The sequence below is a fragment of the Meleagris gallopavo genome, chromosome 6 (assembly GCF_000146605.3).
Source record: "Meleagris gallopavo isolate NT-WF06-2002-E0010 breed Aviagen turkey brand Nicholas breeding stock chromosome 6, Turkey_5.1, whole genome shotgun sequence".
NCBI classification, from domain to species: Eukaryota; Metazoa; Chordata; class Aves; order Galliformes; family Phasianidae; genus Meleagris; species Meleagris gallopavo.
The window spans coordinates 43,971,524-43,989,248 of NC_015016.2; positions in this window are offsets into that span (position 1 = coordinate 43,971,524).

Genomic DNA, 17,725 nt, shown 5'->3' on the forward strand with positions numbered 1-17,725 from the left:
TCCAAAGCAGAAAAAAAAATATCTGGGACCCACACTTTGCAACAAGCCATAGAAAAATCAAACAGTTAAGAATACGGCTTTAATTGACTTTTTGCAGGTGGAGAACAAGGTGTAAACATTATCAAGTAGTACTGCTTTACAGAGATGACTGCAGTGATCAGATTTTGTTTATAGTACAGCACAGGCTTGGGGCTTGGCAAAATCAGTTCTATGAGGGTCTCTACATACATTCAAAACAACAGTTTTGAAGGCAACCCAAAAAGAAGCATACTTTTTATCTGTTTGATTTCTCCTATTTTTCCTCTTCTCATTGTGGAAGGTGCTGACAGTCCTCTGCCAGGAGTCTGTATTCAATTTCAAGAAAGTAAACTTCTCCAGCTGTCACAGCAGAAGGCAGAAATTAAAATCAACTGATGGCTTATCAGGAGGTGCTTTTCACTTTGCTGCTCCTGCCACTGCTCAGATTTCCTATTTCTTGGGGAAAAAAACAAGAAACAAGAAACTGTGGATTCAAATTTGGATGCAATTATTTTAGATAGGAATTCTGTAATCCTAACACAAGAACAATTCCTACAATAAAAACACGTGTTATTTGATCTTTTATATTTATATTTAAATTAAATAAACCAGTATTTGCCTAGTTACTGACTGCTGAATTATATTTTTTATGAAAATGCTTCCATGTGTTCTTCCTACTCTGGCAATACTATGTCAACAAAGATTTTATGCATGTCACTCTAATTACCTAAATTAGAATATACATAATTATTGCTGTGGTAACTCCTGTAAGTAAGGAGAGAGCATAATGCGCTTCAGTCAATTGCTGTCAGGCATGGCACTACCAGACAGCCTTGTGCTCTGTGTCTTTGCACCATTCTCCAGCCTGAGCTCTTCCAAAATATTTATATTTGACATTCCTAACTGCTTAGACCAAATGTTGATACTACTTTAAAACAATTCACTTCTTGCAGTTGTTCAACAGGCTGTAGAGTCCTCCAGAGAGGTCTTTTAACTTAAGGCTTGTGTCAGGAGGTTAAACAGTTGCTCTGTTCAACACCTCACATCTCATATGGCAATCCCTCTGAAGACACTAAGCCTGCCAGCTGACAAAATCCGGAGAGGTACCAGTTCAACAGGGAATCCCAGTTTGGGAACAATAGGAAAAGGGAACATCACTCTGGAAATGATTTGCTTGCTCCTAGAGCAATATAAGGCACTTTGTGCTTTTGGATCCATGAATTTTCTCAAATCCAAACCACCATTTCCTCTGGAGTTCTTCCAGCTGCTGGGTTTTTGTTTGTTTCCTTGTTTTGTTGCTGTTGTTTTTAAAAAGGATTACAGGCATAAAGACAGAATCTCAACTTTTTATGGCCCTTATCCTGTAAGGTTTGGAATCTGGGCCCAGGGGTTTGAAGTGGAATAAACTAGGCCTGTTCCTTTGCACACTCACAATAAGCCATTGCATTCAGAGACATCACCTCTCTCTCTCTGACTTGTATGGTTAATGCTGTTTCTACACCTAAACCACTGCAGGATCAGCCCCCAAAGGCTTGATTACTGCCAGTGAAATCACAAACTCCCCTTTCCAAGAAAAAAAACCCGGGACTGTTGAAACCCTTTCATATGTTTTATGCACCATTTTAATGATAGCCATCTGATGTGGGATTCAGTTCCAGCAACCCAGAAAGGATATGACATATGATGTTGCGCGGATTTCCTCGTCTTCTTCTCAGCTTGAACTCTACAGGCCAATTTTGCTTTCTTTGTTGGCAAAACAAAGGTCCCATGAATTAACTTTCTTCTCTTGCCCGCTTTCATTCACATTCAGAGATTATGGCATCTAAACACCAAGCTGCTCTTTGGGAGAAGTGTATCTTACAATTAGTCCCCATGAAAATCGGTAACACAGCCGTATAAAACAAACTCTTCATAAAGCAGGTGAGTTTTCTGGTTTAAATTGCTAGAAAATGTGAAGTTATTGGTGTCTGGAAATTTCATTGTATGCCTTTTGTATTTTAAACTATATCACAAATGAGCTATTTATTTATATTTCTTTGCTGTTTTCTCCACAGAAGAAACTGCTGAGATACATACCAGATGTTTGTCTTAGTCCTGCATAACTTTATTTCTCGTACCTGCATTAGTCATGGCTTATTGCTTGCCTAACTGCTACTCTATGTATATTTCTTTTGTAGCTCTAGACTTTTAGTTGTGTTTTTCGTTTTCCCAACTGTTCCTTTGTCATCTCAAGGGATATGTGTTGTAGGCAGTACTTCTCTTGATGGTCACGTCCTATATCAATATTGCAGAAAGGCAGCAGAGACTTTACCTGTCTTTGCTACTATAAATCTGTCCAAAGCTGTTATGACTGCAAAGCTCTAGGTCCCCATTAGTGGCATTTAATACTGTACTCTCATAATGTGAAGAATTTCTACGTGTCTCCATGTTGCTTTGAGATGGAGCCTACCCCACTCTTTGCTCTCTCCTTCCAGTTACATCTTTTAATCACTTCCGTGCTTTTTTCCTATTCTTGGAAGAGGAGAAAACCACCCAGCTGTATTTGCTCTCTCCCGAGCTAGATATTTGTCTGAATCTTTTACAACCATCTGCTGCCTCCTCAGTCATGTAGCAGAGCAGAACATCAGCAAAAATCAAATGTCTGAGCTAGAGATTTCATCTTTATTCTAAGCACAATGAATAGTTTTATAATTAGTGATTTTTTCAGTCTAATACCCTGAGAGCTGAAGGGCATGGTATCATATAGACTTCATTCCCTCATGGAAAGTAGTAGTACTTCTAAATATTCATGACATCATTATACATTTTATCAAATCCAAAGGTATTGCCAACTTTTAATTTAGAGCGCAGCTCAGCAATATTTCACTTGTAGCCAGAAGTATTTTTTTTATTTCTTTTTAACACTTGAATCCAAAGTATGCAGAACGGATAGTCTATGAATTTTTAAACTCTCTTTGTCTCTCCACAGATTGTCTCATTTACATTGTTTTGTTTTTATTTCTTAGATTGTGCTTTAGAGCAGCCAATTAATGCAATTCAACAACATATAACAGGAAAGCAGCTCCCAGTCATTAATTCTTTCTGGTATTATTTGTTGTTGTTGTTTGTTTCTTTTAAATCTGTAGTTAGGTTCATCATAATAAATTCTTCAGGATTGAATGATTCTCTATTCAGGGCACCAGATAGATATTTACCAATGATAACTCGGTCCACTCTAGTTTAATCAAGACAAACAATTGTTTGCTTCAGTTAGACTGTAATAAAGAGAAAAATGAAACTTAGCTAAAACCAAAGAGAAAAACTTCTTTATAGCTTATTGGCATCCAAACTTTTGCAAATTCTTACAGCTCTACGTTCTAGAATAAGCAATGAAGACCTACTGCTGTTTCTTTTCTCGTATGCGTTTCTCCTTTATCTCCAGGAAGCTGGAAGAAGTTAATTGTGTTGTCATATGTAGACAAGAGCTGCTGAATGTTGTTATTTGAACACAGGCAAACCAAAGCCCCAAGATTTTTTTCCATGTAACCACAACAGCAGAGATGTTACAAGCATATGGAGGACAGGAATACATATTTCATTCACTGTGGAATTCATCTATCCTCTTCCCAATTTGATTTTCCAGAATTGCTTGAAAATGTGAGAAAATTTTCCAAGACAATGCTGAAGCAAGTAGGGAAAGAGTATCAAGGAATGCTGTAGTAATCATGTTTGATGCACTAGTTCACTTTTGGACACAACAGAAACTCTGCTTCCAAGCTCTGTTTCATTCAGTAGAGGAAGGTTTTGAGGAGATGTTTGGCTATGCTATTATTTGTCTGGCTGCCTAATTTGTACATCAGGACCACCTAAAACCACCACCCCTTCCTTTCCTTAACATGAATGAGTTAGCCTTGCTCACGCTTGGGGTTGGACTGGCAGTTCTTTTCCAGAAGCAGTGTTTTCCAGATTTCTTAGCCAGAAGGTCACAGACCAAAATATTTCACATCAGATTGAGTAGATATATAATTAGTTACTATCTTTCAATTTAAATCATAAGACAATATGAATAGTATTTTGCTTATCTTTGGGTAGATATATGAAGTCATATAGCTATCTTTAATTTCTTAGAAGGTATTTCATCATAAGCTATTGACCTCATGCTTGTAACAATTTTAGTGCTTATGCTATTAGCTAGATGCTTGTCATTAGTCACATTTTGTTGCGATTGGTCACTAATCCTTGGTTTCTGTGGCAATAACCGAGGCATTCTGGAAATGCAGACAAGTCTGCTTTACATCCAATAATCAGCACTGCCTCGGACTGCATTTTATCTGGAGAACACTTATTTTGGAATCCTCTGGGATCTTCTTAATAAAGGCTAAGCTGTTGTGTATTGATCTCTGTATTATTTGTAAGGGCTTTTGCTTTCTGTATGTCTGATATTACGAATCGAAATAGCTTTTGTGCAGCAGAGCAGCAGCTTCAGCAACATGCTTTGGGTTGGCTTATCTTGTTAGGGAGAGAGTGATCCATTCCCAGCACCTTGGAGCCTGCTAGGTTTTCTGCAGTTTAGCATGTATGCTTGAAATAGAGCCTGACTTTTCTTTGGTGCTGGCGCTTCTGCCTCTGCTCTCTACAGATGATCACCTCTTCCTTTGGAAGCAGCTACTGTGCAGTGCTAAGAACTCTGAAATCCTTTTTTGTTCCACTAAAAGATTGGTTTATTTACTGTCTGCTTTTGATTATTACTTAATCTTACACTTTTTCCTTCCAGAAAAAAGAAGTAATCTTCATGGAGTTTCTGGTTTGTTCCGTGGCCACAGAAGGAAACGCCATGGTGTCACTGATTGAAGAGGCTGTTCGGTTTTGCATCAGAGTGCATTTGTTTTCATTTTACAGCTGAGTTGCATCTCGGAGAGATTTATTTTGACGTAGAACATAGTGAAAATTGCCAGGTTGATGTCCCCAGTGACTAGTTTCTCTATTCACCTGTAGGACAGTTGCAACAAAGACATCTCTAGCATGCGCTGTTCCCCAGATCTCATCCCCTGCTTGAAAGAAGAGATTTTTGGTTGTAAGGCATGCCTGAGCACCCAGAAGGGGTTTAGGCAATCAGAGAAATGAGCTCTGACCACTGCAATTCACTGAATCCTATTTAAGGCTGTAGATTTGGACCTTTTCAGTTGGTGCTAACAGCAGGGTTTGAGTGAACAAGAAAGTGTCCTGGACAACACACAAAGCAACCATTTGATGTTGCTTGTCCCACTGTGCTGAACAGCCACTGAGTGGCAAAGACACCGACATCACAGTGGGTTAGGTCTGCACTAGTGACTTGGAGAGGAAGAACTGCCTGCAGGACAGAAATTTGTTTTTACAGCAGAGGGAAAATCCTCCCAAACAATAATGTAGTCCCAAACAATATTGTTCATGAGGAACAATGATGAGGATGTCAACTTTTCTGTGCTTTTGTACGCTAATCTTGGTGCTCTTAGCACAGGGATTCTTGCTGGCTTCTCATGGATTCTCTTGGTTCACTCTCATGTCCCCGTGCCACCCGGTGGGCGAGGGGCTGTGTGTAACAGGACGAGGCTGGGAGATGTATGTGCTCATAAGCAGGTAAAACACTGGGTGACTGCTGGCAGGTCAAGCACAACTGAGGGAAGTTGCATCCATGCTGCAGCACTTTTCCTCTCAGAGATAACTCCACTGGCTTTTTGCTCAATCCATCCAGCCATCAACTTGTATGAAACTTTCAGATGCATAATAATCCTTAAGATTTTGGCTACTTTCTTAAATCTGCTTAAAGTTTAGCTAGGAGGTCTAGAAATTCAAAAAGAAAAAGTGAACCAATGAACAGACAGAGACTGGTGAAGTTTTTGTCCCTTAAAAACAAACAAACAAACAAAAACAAGCAAACAAAAAACCAAACCACAATAACAACAACAACGGAAATGGGCATAATTTTTATTTACTTTTAAAGGGAGAGAGAGGAAGCAGGTGGTAAAATTAACAGCACAAACTTAATAACTGGTTATCTTTCTGTCCAACATTATTTTTGAGCTGCACTGCATATTTAATTTTGACAGGAAATTAGTTTAAAAAAAAGATAATTTGCAATATTTCCTGTAGATTTTGTGAAAAGACTGCGATCAAATTATATATTCTATGGCCTAAGAAAGATAAAAGCAAGTCTCAACAGCTTGATGCAGCATTTTAGCCTCATAAATATAAAAACAACCAAATCATTACCCATAATTATCATGTACAATAAAAAATAACAAGTATTTCTATTTCTATAGTTGGGGGGTTTGTTTTTGTTTTTTGTGATTTTGTGAGTGTAGGCATATTTGTTCTTTTTTTTTGTTTGTTTTTAACATAAGTGATAGTTTTGAAGGGTTTTTAATTACATACTTGTAATATACATTTAGAAAGCTGGCAGCACACTCGCATCTAGCAGCGTCCCACCTGGAGCTAAGAACTTCTTTAAAGGAGTTTTTCTTTCCTCCCCTCTACAGTTTTGAAGAACTAGATCGACCTTCTACTTGACATTCATGGAGGCTGAAACCTTTTATCTTCTGGCACAAATTATTCCTTTGTCTTCCGCACAAATTACCCTACCTTGCCTTACCCCAGTGCCCAAGCTGTCCCTTGAGCAAATGGAAATCCCAGAAGTGCTCAGTGCTGTCATAGCTCTGCTCCTTTCTGTAATTAACAAGGGTTACTGAAGATGCTGTAGCTGAACGGGATCGTCTTGAAAATCCCGTTCCTTATCACCAGCCCTGCACTGTCCATTTAAGAATGTAAGGACATAATGCTATTTCTCTGACCTGATGCTCTGAGAATACACAAGAGCAAAAAACACGTGGCCAGAATGTTGAATACTTCCCTTTTCCTGACTAAGATGTTAATTCTTGTTCTTGTTTCAGTTTTATATCCTTGAAGTCACAGGATTCTGCTCAAGCAAAGCAGAAGGGAATTGACCCTGTGGCTCCCAGGGCCAGGTCAAAGGTAGAACAGGCTGTTGACCAAGATGTATGAACAGCAAATATTCCCACTTCTATATTAGCCTATTTATTTATTAGGGCTGGATTCTATTTCAGTATAGCATGTTAATAAGCAAAAAGCATCAAGACATTTGCTCAGGAAAATTCTTCCAAAACCAAAACCTGCATTTCTCTGCAACTTCATTAAACATAACATTCAGCAGATGATACTTTCAGACAGACTTTCAGTCCTTCTTTACTATACAGTACCTTGCAGTGATGTAACCAGTGAAACCTCCTACAACATCATGAATTAAGTGCACAGCTGGCAGTTAGGAGTATATTTATGATGACAGAGCAAGGAGCTGAAGACAGTCTTTCTGCTTAGTGTTGCCAACTGGAGTGCACAAACTCCAGATGAAAAGGAACCACATAGCTATTCAACCCATTCCCTCTTCCCCCTTTTCTCTCACCGTCTACAGCACCTGTGCTTCCAGCTAAGAGAGTGAGAAATTCATCCAGCCAGGTTTCTGCATAGGTCAGCACTTACCTGTGTTATTATTACATCTCTCTCTCTCTATATATATTTATTTTTATGATGTGGAAAGGATTGTTTTATATATTTGCTTTACAAGTCTATTTCTTGTAGCAGAGATGCTTCTAGGCAGACCTTTCTGGCCCGAGTCATTTCTCTCATCAGTTTAGCACAGCATTTTCACAGCTGTCTTAGCAGTGACCCCACATAGCCCTGGATGTGCCTGAGCTCTCCAAATCCCTCATGTTTAACGGGAAAGTTCCTAGGCTGCGATTGTGACCAAGCACTGATTTTTGGGTGAGCTATAGGGGAGCTGACATCTGAGGCTAGCCCTGAGGATGTAACAAGTTAAAGCTAGTCCCACAGGATGGCTGGAGCTAGGTACGCACAACTAATCTTTCAGGAGAAAAGATTGGAAGACATTGTGTATCTTTCTCAACTTACAGCCAAAAAAACTCTAAGGAAATGTGTCTACTCTGAGATCCTAGCAGCCAGGGAAATCCCAAGCTAGGGTACTCTGCTGCATCTTATTAATAGTCCTGGTCTAGCTACCTGCGATGTCTGTATTAAATAAAGAAAAGGGGAGGTGTGCCCTGGTAGCAGAAATGCTAAATCACAGCCTGAACCAGTGATTGAGCACCTGGTGGGAAGACAGGGGCAACCCAGGGGAGCTCAGATGCATGCAATGTACCTGAATGATTGGAAGGGTTGGAGCCAGGATCCACCCCTTCCAACACCTCATTTAGTGGGCAGTGGAAGAGTGGGTATCTTGCTGGAGAATTTTGTCTATCTGAGGCTTTCCAAGGGTAAGCAAGTTTTCTTTGTTTCTGCATCCATGGTTGCTGTATTGGGGCTTATTCTTTACTTGCTGTAGCCTAGGACTTTGTTATTCTGCTATCATTGCTGCACTTTCCCTTGTGTTATGCTATTGCATTATAGTATTTCAGCCCTGTACTAAATTTTTCTTTGTGGGCTACTACTTAATATCTCCCTGTGATGTTTGTGTTTTTGAGTCTTATTCTTCAGTATTTAATTCCTTGTGTGTCTTGACCAAGGACATGAGGGTGAGGGAAGTTCAGGAGCTTAAAATATAAGTGTTTTGGACAACTTCAAGGCGTTGCTAATAATGCTATTACTTCAAGTATCTCGCCTGCTATAGCTTAACTGTTGTAGCCACTGAACTTGTATGGATGTTCCACAAACCAATGGATGTCTAAAACACAGAATGGTTGAGTTTGGAAGGGACCTCTCAAGGTCACCTTGTCCAACCCTTGCTCAGACAGGGCTACTTATAGCTGGTGACCCAGGCCCATTTTCAGGTGGCTCTGGAAGATCTCTAAGGGGGAGGCTTTGCAACCTCTGTGGACAAAAGTAACAATAGATGCTTATGTCTAGGCACTTGTACCCCACTGAGAGGATTTGTATCTCTGCTCTGGGCTTTTCTTTAGAGGCTTTAAGTTATTTACTATAAGATCTGATGGGTTAGTCTGCACATCCTTCCTGGCTTTAGCCATTACTGCTCAGGTAGTGCTTCTAATAATGGTAGAGTGTTCCTCAAACCCATCAGGTATACTCCTGTGAAGCACCTGCTGCTCAGAGTAATGAGATTTCATATTTAATAAAAATATCTGACCATCAGCCAAACAAAACTATCTGATTTAAGCACCTTTCCCCAGTGCATTCAATGGCTCCTGACCTCGTGGTCTCATTTACACCTTTAGCCAAGTCTCCTTATTAGGGCTATTTCTGTCATGAGGCTCTTAAAGGAAAGTTTTCTGTTGGGGGACTCCAGCCTGCTACATTAAGCAGAGGGCAGTAGTGCTTGGTGGGTGCAGTGTCTAATGAGCACTATGAGAAGCACAGTGTCTATGCAAGGGAAAAAAATCAACGTGCCACAGAAAACACACAGACTTCATACAAGCTTTGAAGATAGCAGGAAATAAGAGGATTTGAATGAAGGCGTCTTTTATTTTCTTTAGACTTACTCCATATGTATCAGTGATTTATTTAAAAAAATGTTTTAGGGAGCAAATTTAGCAGAGGTTGTAAATAACAAGTGAAATACTAAGTTTTACTCAAATCAATGTTTGTAGTGCTGCTTTATTGTGTAAATACTGCTGCATCTAAGCATGACTTTTCAATTTAATTTCTGCATAAATTAACTTATCTCCATGCAACAAATAAGTAGCTTTAAAGCTAATAATCTTACAAGAATTAAGATTAGAAAGTAATGCTATCAATGACAAAGCTCAATAATGGCTTTTTATCTCTGCAAAGTGGTGAACTATAACCAAGATAATTGGGCTAAACGGAATACACTGTTTCCAGGTGTCCTTTATTATGCTTTACATTAATTACTCCGAGGTCAAATTATTAATTACTGTGGTCAAATAAAACTTGGATGGCTTGTCCACTTTTCTTCAGAAAGCCTGAGCAAATGTCAGATGAGATACTTTATGAAGACAGAAAAGGCATATCTGCAGCATAGAAGATAAGGCCACACAGATGATAAATATGGAGGTGGGGACAATTGCCACGCAGGTGATTTTTCAGCCCACTCCAGAGAGTCAGGTTGGATATTCCCAGGAAGAAGAAACTTTACTTTCAAGGACAAGATGCTTGGGTTGGAGATTATATTTTTGTTTTGATTATGAGTCTACTCAGGTTTGCTGAGTGAAAATGATTTTTTTAATCCTTTATAGGATGCATTCTACTATCCTAAAGTTGTTTTAATGTCTAGTGTGGGCAGGTCTGCTCTAGGCAGGTCTGAGAGTTGGAACGACACAGACGGCTTTTGATCATGGCCTTTGAAAGCCCTTACCAGAGGGGTAGATTTCTCTAGTAATGCCGTATATAGAAATTATAGTGCAACATATCAGCGTGTTTTGATAGCCTTTGTAAAGCCCTTAAGAGCAGGCTGTGGCCTCTCAGGGACCTGTAAAGCACTACATAAAATCCATTGGCCTAAAGAAGAGAGACTATTCGATTAAGAGATGGCTGGTCTCTGTCTGGAGATGCTGGCTAGTAACGGTGGGCAGGCAGGAGGGGCAGAGGCAGGTTTCTGAACTGCATCCCCTGCTTTCCTGCCAGCTCTTGCTTAGACTTCTCGGTTATTCTCTCTTGTGCCTCTGCAGCCTGGAGTAGTGGGGGTGAGGGGGAACGGCACCTGGTTTTGTACCCCACCGTGCAAGCAGGAAGGATGGATGCAATGGGGGTTAGAGTTTTGAAGGCGTAAGAATAAATGATGGTATATAATTGCCTTATGGCAAAAAAATTAAAATAGTGGGATAAAAATAATATAATATTAAAAAAAAAAGTGGGATAGCGGAGTTTGAGAGGCTGGTACAATACTCTCTTAATTTCTCCTTTTTGTCCTGTTACCTACTCATCCAAATCCAGCTTTTACTTTGTATTCTTGTGGCATTTTGTAGGGCAATAATTCAGTCTATTTTTTCCCTGTCCTGCACCTCATTTGTGGAGTAGATCTTGCACCTGGCAGACAAATCACTTCTAAACCATCACATTTCAGGGAGGTTTGGTGCTGTGATCTATGTATCTTGCGCTGATTCAAATGGTGAGAACTCCTTAACTGATCCTAAAAGTTTGCTGTGCTGGTGCAGTTCTGCAGTGAACAGTCTAGTACCCAGCCACGAGTAACTAAATGGGATGAAAAAGGTAGTTAAAGATTCATATAATGCATTAACCATCTTTGTAACTTAATTCATGGCATGATATATACAGCTGACATCAAAAGCCTTTCATAGCTGTTCTTTAATTTCAGTTTCAGTAATGAATATAGATCCAATTAGAAGGGAGCTGATACACATTCAAAAGAATTAACAATACCCCTAATTTTCATGTTGAAGTAATGGGTGCTATTATAGACTTCTTGATTTTAATCAGATATTCTCAAAAATGACAGCAAATTTGGATTCATAATGCTAAGCTGATTCTACAAGGATTGGCTCTCTGTTTCTGCCTTATTTTTAAAAATAAGTTAGATCTTATGAGTGCGGGGCAAAGGCTTCTTCTACAGATTACCTATTTTCATGAAACAGCAGTGTTTACTCAGGAGACCAAGAAGCAAATCACAAACAGCATGTCTGTTGTCTCCAGATCAGATCTTGGGCCCTCAAGCTAAAGAATTTTGTCTTTATGGTGTTGAGAGGGATGCTGGTGCCATCATCACAGTTTAAACTGGGTAAGAGATTCTGATGTTTGTCTCCAGCTGTGGTGACCATGGGTAAAAATGCACCCCTGAATTGACCAGTAGGTGGTAATGTACCTTTTTTTCAGAAAGATATGTTGAACTAAACTGGATGAGACCCTGCCAGAGATGAGGGGTTACTTCATGTCCTCTACATAAGGCTGTGTGCTAGAAATTGGTCTGTTTTCAGGGTTCCTCTAGTTTCTATGGCTTGGGCCAATATAAAAGAGAGGAGATAAATTTGTGCAGCTGCAACAGACAGGGAATGAATTACTTAAACAGGTGTTCCTCTCACTCAACTATCCTTCTGGTGAAATGTGAGGATGCCTAATGTGAGAATGCTTCTTCCGACTGGATGTATCTTCATCCTTTACTTTGCTAATATAGCCATTAGGATTTGGTATTGCAGCAAAACTTATGCCATGTGAATGATCACAGGTGAAAGCATTAACTTTCTGTTATATGCAACATCTGAGGCTGTAATATAAGGCCTCTTCAGCTTAACTTACTTTTCTGACAATTTTGACTTGGTGTGTACATCAGCTTCAGTGCGTGTGGGAGAAGGTGGGGTATGCAGCATCTCAGGTACAGACACTAGAGAATAATACACTTTCTGAAGCAATAAAGCCAGGCAGCTTAACTGGGCAAATAAACCATTTAGAGAAATTGGATGTGTACTGTTTTGTTGTCACTGAAGACAAATTCCCCAAAGAGGCTCACCTTTTAATAACTACTTGACTGACGCACGAGCTCAAAATGAAAGCTATTGATAGTGTCTGGCTGAGGCATCTGTCCAGCAATGCAGGGAAAATCTATCTAAATCTATATTGGAGTATACCTCATATGCAAATGAGCTGTTGATCTAAAGCACATATTAGTCAGAATTTTAATCAAGTATTTTGAATGAGAAAATTTCATCAGCAGGGACGCAGCCTTTAAATTGAAAGAGCTATTGCATGCTGCTGAATGAATGCACTTGTGTTCAGGTTTGGCCCCACTTACAAATAGCTTTTAGATGTCCTGCGTTTATTCTGCGTATGAAATTTATCTGATGGGAGCTGTCTTTGGGATGCGCTTACTTCCCCTCAGTAGGTGTTGCACCTCATAATTAATGCTGCCTGCCACAGTGCTGGGAGTATTCTTGCTTCCCTCTCCATGTTTTCAGGAGAAAGTAAGTTAAAGAAACCTTCATTTATAATACGAGATGGTGGAGAGATAGCGTGGCATGTGTCTTTGTCAGGAGTCAGCCCTGAAACTATATTAAAAACTATATTAAACACAGCTGGAACAGACAGGGCTGGATACACAGGGAAATACTATAATAGTAAGCAAAGTTGGGAAGGCATCAGCTGTATTTCACAGTGGTATTAGGAAGGGAAGTATTAAAATTTGTCTCTACTTAATAATACTAATGTGAAGTCCTTTGTCTCTATTTGATTCCTAGCAGCTATGATATTTCTGCATGTAATATGTTCACTGTATTACCTGTATATCGCTTGATCATATGCAGTGTTGATTTGGGCGTGTATGAGGGAAGAGAGAATATTAAGCCAAGAGAGTATTTCTGTAGCATGTTTTTTCCATACCAGAATCAATATGCTCACAAAGAAAAAAAAAATTTATCAAGGAAAAGCAATATTTGATATTGTGTTGATGTGAGCCTGTAATGAAACTCTTAATTTCTTACTATGCTTCCATCCTCTCCATTCCTTATTTCATGCTACGTTGTTCACAGCATCAATTCCACAGTCTTTCAGTAAACTTAACGTTTCCAGCTCTTAAAAATTCAGAACTCACTCTTTATTTACAGGAGCTATTCTCCTATTCAGAATGCCTTGTTATTTAAAATAGTTACCTAGAAAATATTTAAATAAAATTTGCTCTCCTCTGAAAATACTTAGAAGAAGCAAGAATATTTCAATGTTTATATTCTTGTTTGGTTTGTTTAGCTTTCTGGCAAGTTCTTTTTACATAGGATAGTGGAATAAAAATCACTGCTGTTCTGGAGATACTACTTTATGCTATACAAACATTTTAAGAGTTAATAAAGTGATTAATTTCTGTTCAGAAATGTGGGGGCTTAGTCAACTGCTGCTGTTAAAGGTTTGCGTGTCACCTCTTGCTCATGGCATGACTTGTGAAAGTGGGCTTGCAAAGTGCACCAGTGATCTGTCCCTCCTGATAATGTAGCTCTAATGTGTGGGTAAATAATTTATTACAGTTGTATCAATTAAAAACGTGCCCTACATATACAGAGAGATGCTCTCGCATTGGTTCAAGTTTAGCACTGGCCCTTCCCACATCGCCAAAGTCACAGATTAAACTGAGGCTCAGCCAGGAAGGTGGCTGGGAAGACACGAGAGAAAAGTCTGGCTGGGCATCTACTAGAATTGGCTCTACGCAGAGAGCTGAAGAATGTTAGTCTCTGTTGCCAGTCCATTTCATACCTAATCCTCTAGCCCTTCCTTTCATAAGCATTTCTGCTGGTGTCGGGCTGTGGTAGGAATTGTCTGTGCATTCTTTGTATTCACTGCATCTATGGATATAGCACATCCAAAGTTCGGCGGAGACAAACCTGTACTTACTAAAGGCTGAAGTCACAATTTACAGCAAAAACCCAAGGGCTGATTTTTCATTAGTAGGCTGAAAAGAAAAGGTAATGAGTGATGTGGTGAATCTTCATTTTAGTCCCTTCTTCACAGCTGTATGTTCCCTTTGGCTGGATGCATGCTGTGGCAGCCATTTAAGAAACTGCTACCCCTTCTGACAGGTATCCTCCTTTGTAATGGAAGAAAATAATTGCACTTATGTAAGATTACCTGTCCTGTCTGGCCATTTAGGGTGAGTACCTGATGTCAGAGCCAGCAGAGAGGAATACGCTGCACCTTGACCACTGCAGTTCAGCCTGGGGTTGCAGGTGAAACTCATCTTTGCTGGGGTTGAAGCTGCTGTAGTGAATGGCAGCTCTGAGGGGCGGAACACACGGCCCTTCCATAAGCCCTCATGGTGGGCCTTGTCCTCTGTGCAATAAGGATGAGGCTGGGCAGAAGGGGTTGGCTGGGTTGAAACCAGACCTCCATTAAGGAGGCTCATTGCCCTGGCATCCCTTCAGACAAAGAAGGGCAACTGAGGCAAAACTGGCCTGTCAGATCTGGTAGGGTGATCTGTGCCAACCTAATCAGCTTGAAAATACCCTGACTGTTGGAAAGCTAATATTTGTCTAATTGATCTGGTGATAATGGCTTCTCTTCCTCCTCAGCCAGAGCGAAAACCAAGATTTAGTCGGGCAAGTTTTTGGATGATTATTTTCCTCTCTCCTGCTCAGCAAATTGAGTGGAGGCTGTAAATGGTATTTGTTTCAGAACTGTGCCTTCAAAACAATGATACATGGTTTAATTTTACTATTATGCAAAGTCTCATTGAATCCAGAGGAGATTACTCATGGTAGTGAAGGGCAGGACAATAAATGCTTGCAGGATCAGGGACTGTCTCTGTTTTTTAATCTAAAGCACTGTCATTATATTGTGTCTTACTGATAATTGGTCTGCCTCAAAAGTTTTACTTCTGTTTTTCCCGCATTGTACTTCTTTGAGATCTAATTGCTACATTTTTCTCTGCTAATGCATGGGATTCCCGGACATGAAGTTGTGTTGTGTTAAATATTCGAACCCAGCCAATCTGCATTCTGATGGTGCTGCATTAAAAGTGATTAAGCTTTACTGCTGGGCCCAAGCAGGCAGCTCAATTCAATCCTAGCAGGCTCAGTACTTTCCTGGGTCATGGTCTCCCTTTGAATGCTCTACTGCAAGTTTCCTCCTCTACCTGCTGGGCTAACTACTTCATTCATTAACCACTGTTACCAGCAATTCTGGCCTTTGGCACATGTTTTTATATATGCAGCTTCCTGTTGCACTCAGGCACTGTCACACAAAATACCTTCAAAGTGGAAAAACAATGTTTTTGCCAAGTGAAAACATCTTTTTACCTCAAGAAAGAGAAATGAGGCTTGCATTTACATTTGAATATTAAAATGTACTTTATCTGGCTGATTGTTGTATTTAAAGGCAATAAAGAGAGACATGATCAGCTAGTCTCTATAGAGGGGAAATGCTGAAACTGCCAGTAGGGAAATTTATATCAAAATAATCAACAGCTTGAGAGGTTAAAAAAAAAAATAAATAAACAAACAAAAACCCACAAAGATTTATTTCAGCTGTAGTAATATTGGGTATGACATCAGCAATGATACAATTTTTGTTGTAGCTGTTTTTAATGAGTAGCGTTTGTTTTTTAATTCATGCTGTCTCTAAATCAAATCCTAGTAATGAGAATGCAGGTGCACTGATCTTGGAGCTCTTGAAGGAGAAGAATACTTCAGGCAACTTCAGAACTCTTGGGTTTTGGTGACTTCCTCTAAAGATTTCTTTCTTTTTAGATTAACTTCAGAATATGCGTTCCTTACTATTAGCTATGCTGTAACTATCAGATATATGGTACAACTATTGCAATGTCACTTAGATAAAACAGAATGATTTCACGGAGTCAGGAAAGCAGTAATTGCTCACACGGAGGAGTTGCCAGCCAGCAAAGAAAAATTTCTTACGAGTATTTTAAATTTTTGATGTCATGTAAATTATTCTTGCACTAACATAAACAGGAAAGCAGGCTATGATTTTCAGATCACTTTGAGTAACATTTGTTCGCATTTCTTTCGTTCATCCTGCATTTTTATTGTACCACCCAATAGCAGTTTCCCTCCCTCTACCACTCCATTCATCCATTAACGCGTAGATAATGACCTCATTGCGTTGCTGCAAAATACACTTATCGCTGGGATTCATTATTCTGTCATGGCAAGGCTATTTTTAGCCCAGACTCCAGCTGGCATCTGAGAAGAAACATAGGAAAGGAAATTGCCTCAGGTGCTATTAGTGCTATCTATTTGCCTGTAGTGTCTACCGTTTAATGTGAAGTGCCCTGGAGTACATGGCTCAAAAAATTAATCTTATTTTATTTCTTCAGATTGAGAAGCAATACGCCAGTCTGGGGAGGGGGGGAAAAAAGAAGTATTTAAATGCAGGAAAATAAAAATTGAATGCCTGCCCCTGCTTTAAGGGGCAGTACTTTGCAGCTGATCAATAAGGGCAGGTGGGAAAATGTCAGCTCTTGCTGCTGTACAATTTATTACCTTCGTGTTGTGCACCTTGAACTTCAGCTGTGCTGGGCACAAGCTCATGTCACATTAACATCTCCTAATGGTTGGGAGATGTTTATCTATACATTTGCACTTGGGAATGCTGGAGGAATTTGACATTCATCACTTTGTTTTTGAGCACTCAGTATTTTTCAAATTATTTTAAGAACTCTCCTGGAATGAAAACTATTTCTGCAGGTCTTCCTGCTGATTTCTTTGATTTACTGATGTTTTTTAAGATTATGACCTACTGGTGGGGGGAAAGAAAGGGGAGGAAAAAAAAAAAAAAGGAAAATCCTTTGACTTGCCTGACCTATCTAGGTAATATTTTGGAGTGTGGCACTGGTTGTGCTATTTTTCTAACAGCAGGTTTTGGGAGGTGTGAACCTGGAGTAACTTGTAACCACAGGCCCACCTTAGGCCAGAAGTGAGTGAAGATGGCTACAGTGGGGTTGGAGGCTTGGCTTGTAGGAAAGGGGTCTTAAAGGCCACAGTGCACAGATTTCTGCATCAAAATTTGCCCTTTTCAACATGGACGCTAAATGAATGTGAAATATAAACTGCATTGGAAAGCTGTCCCTTTCACCTGAGCAAACTTTTTGGAGTGCAGACAGTTTTTCACTTCTTTAGCGGGTAGCCTCACCTTGGTCCAGACTCTTTCTCCTAAAACATCTGATGGAGATGTGCAACTTTAAGGTGCTTTGATTGAGAAATAGAGGCTCTTATTCTGATCCCTTTTGTGTTGCTAAAGCTACTTAGAAAACTGAGTTTGAAGTGTATTTCAGTTCTCCACTAGAAGCATCTGCTCT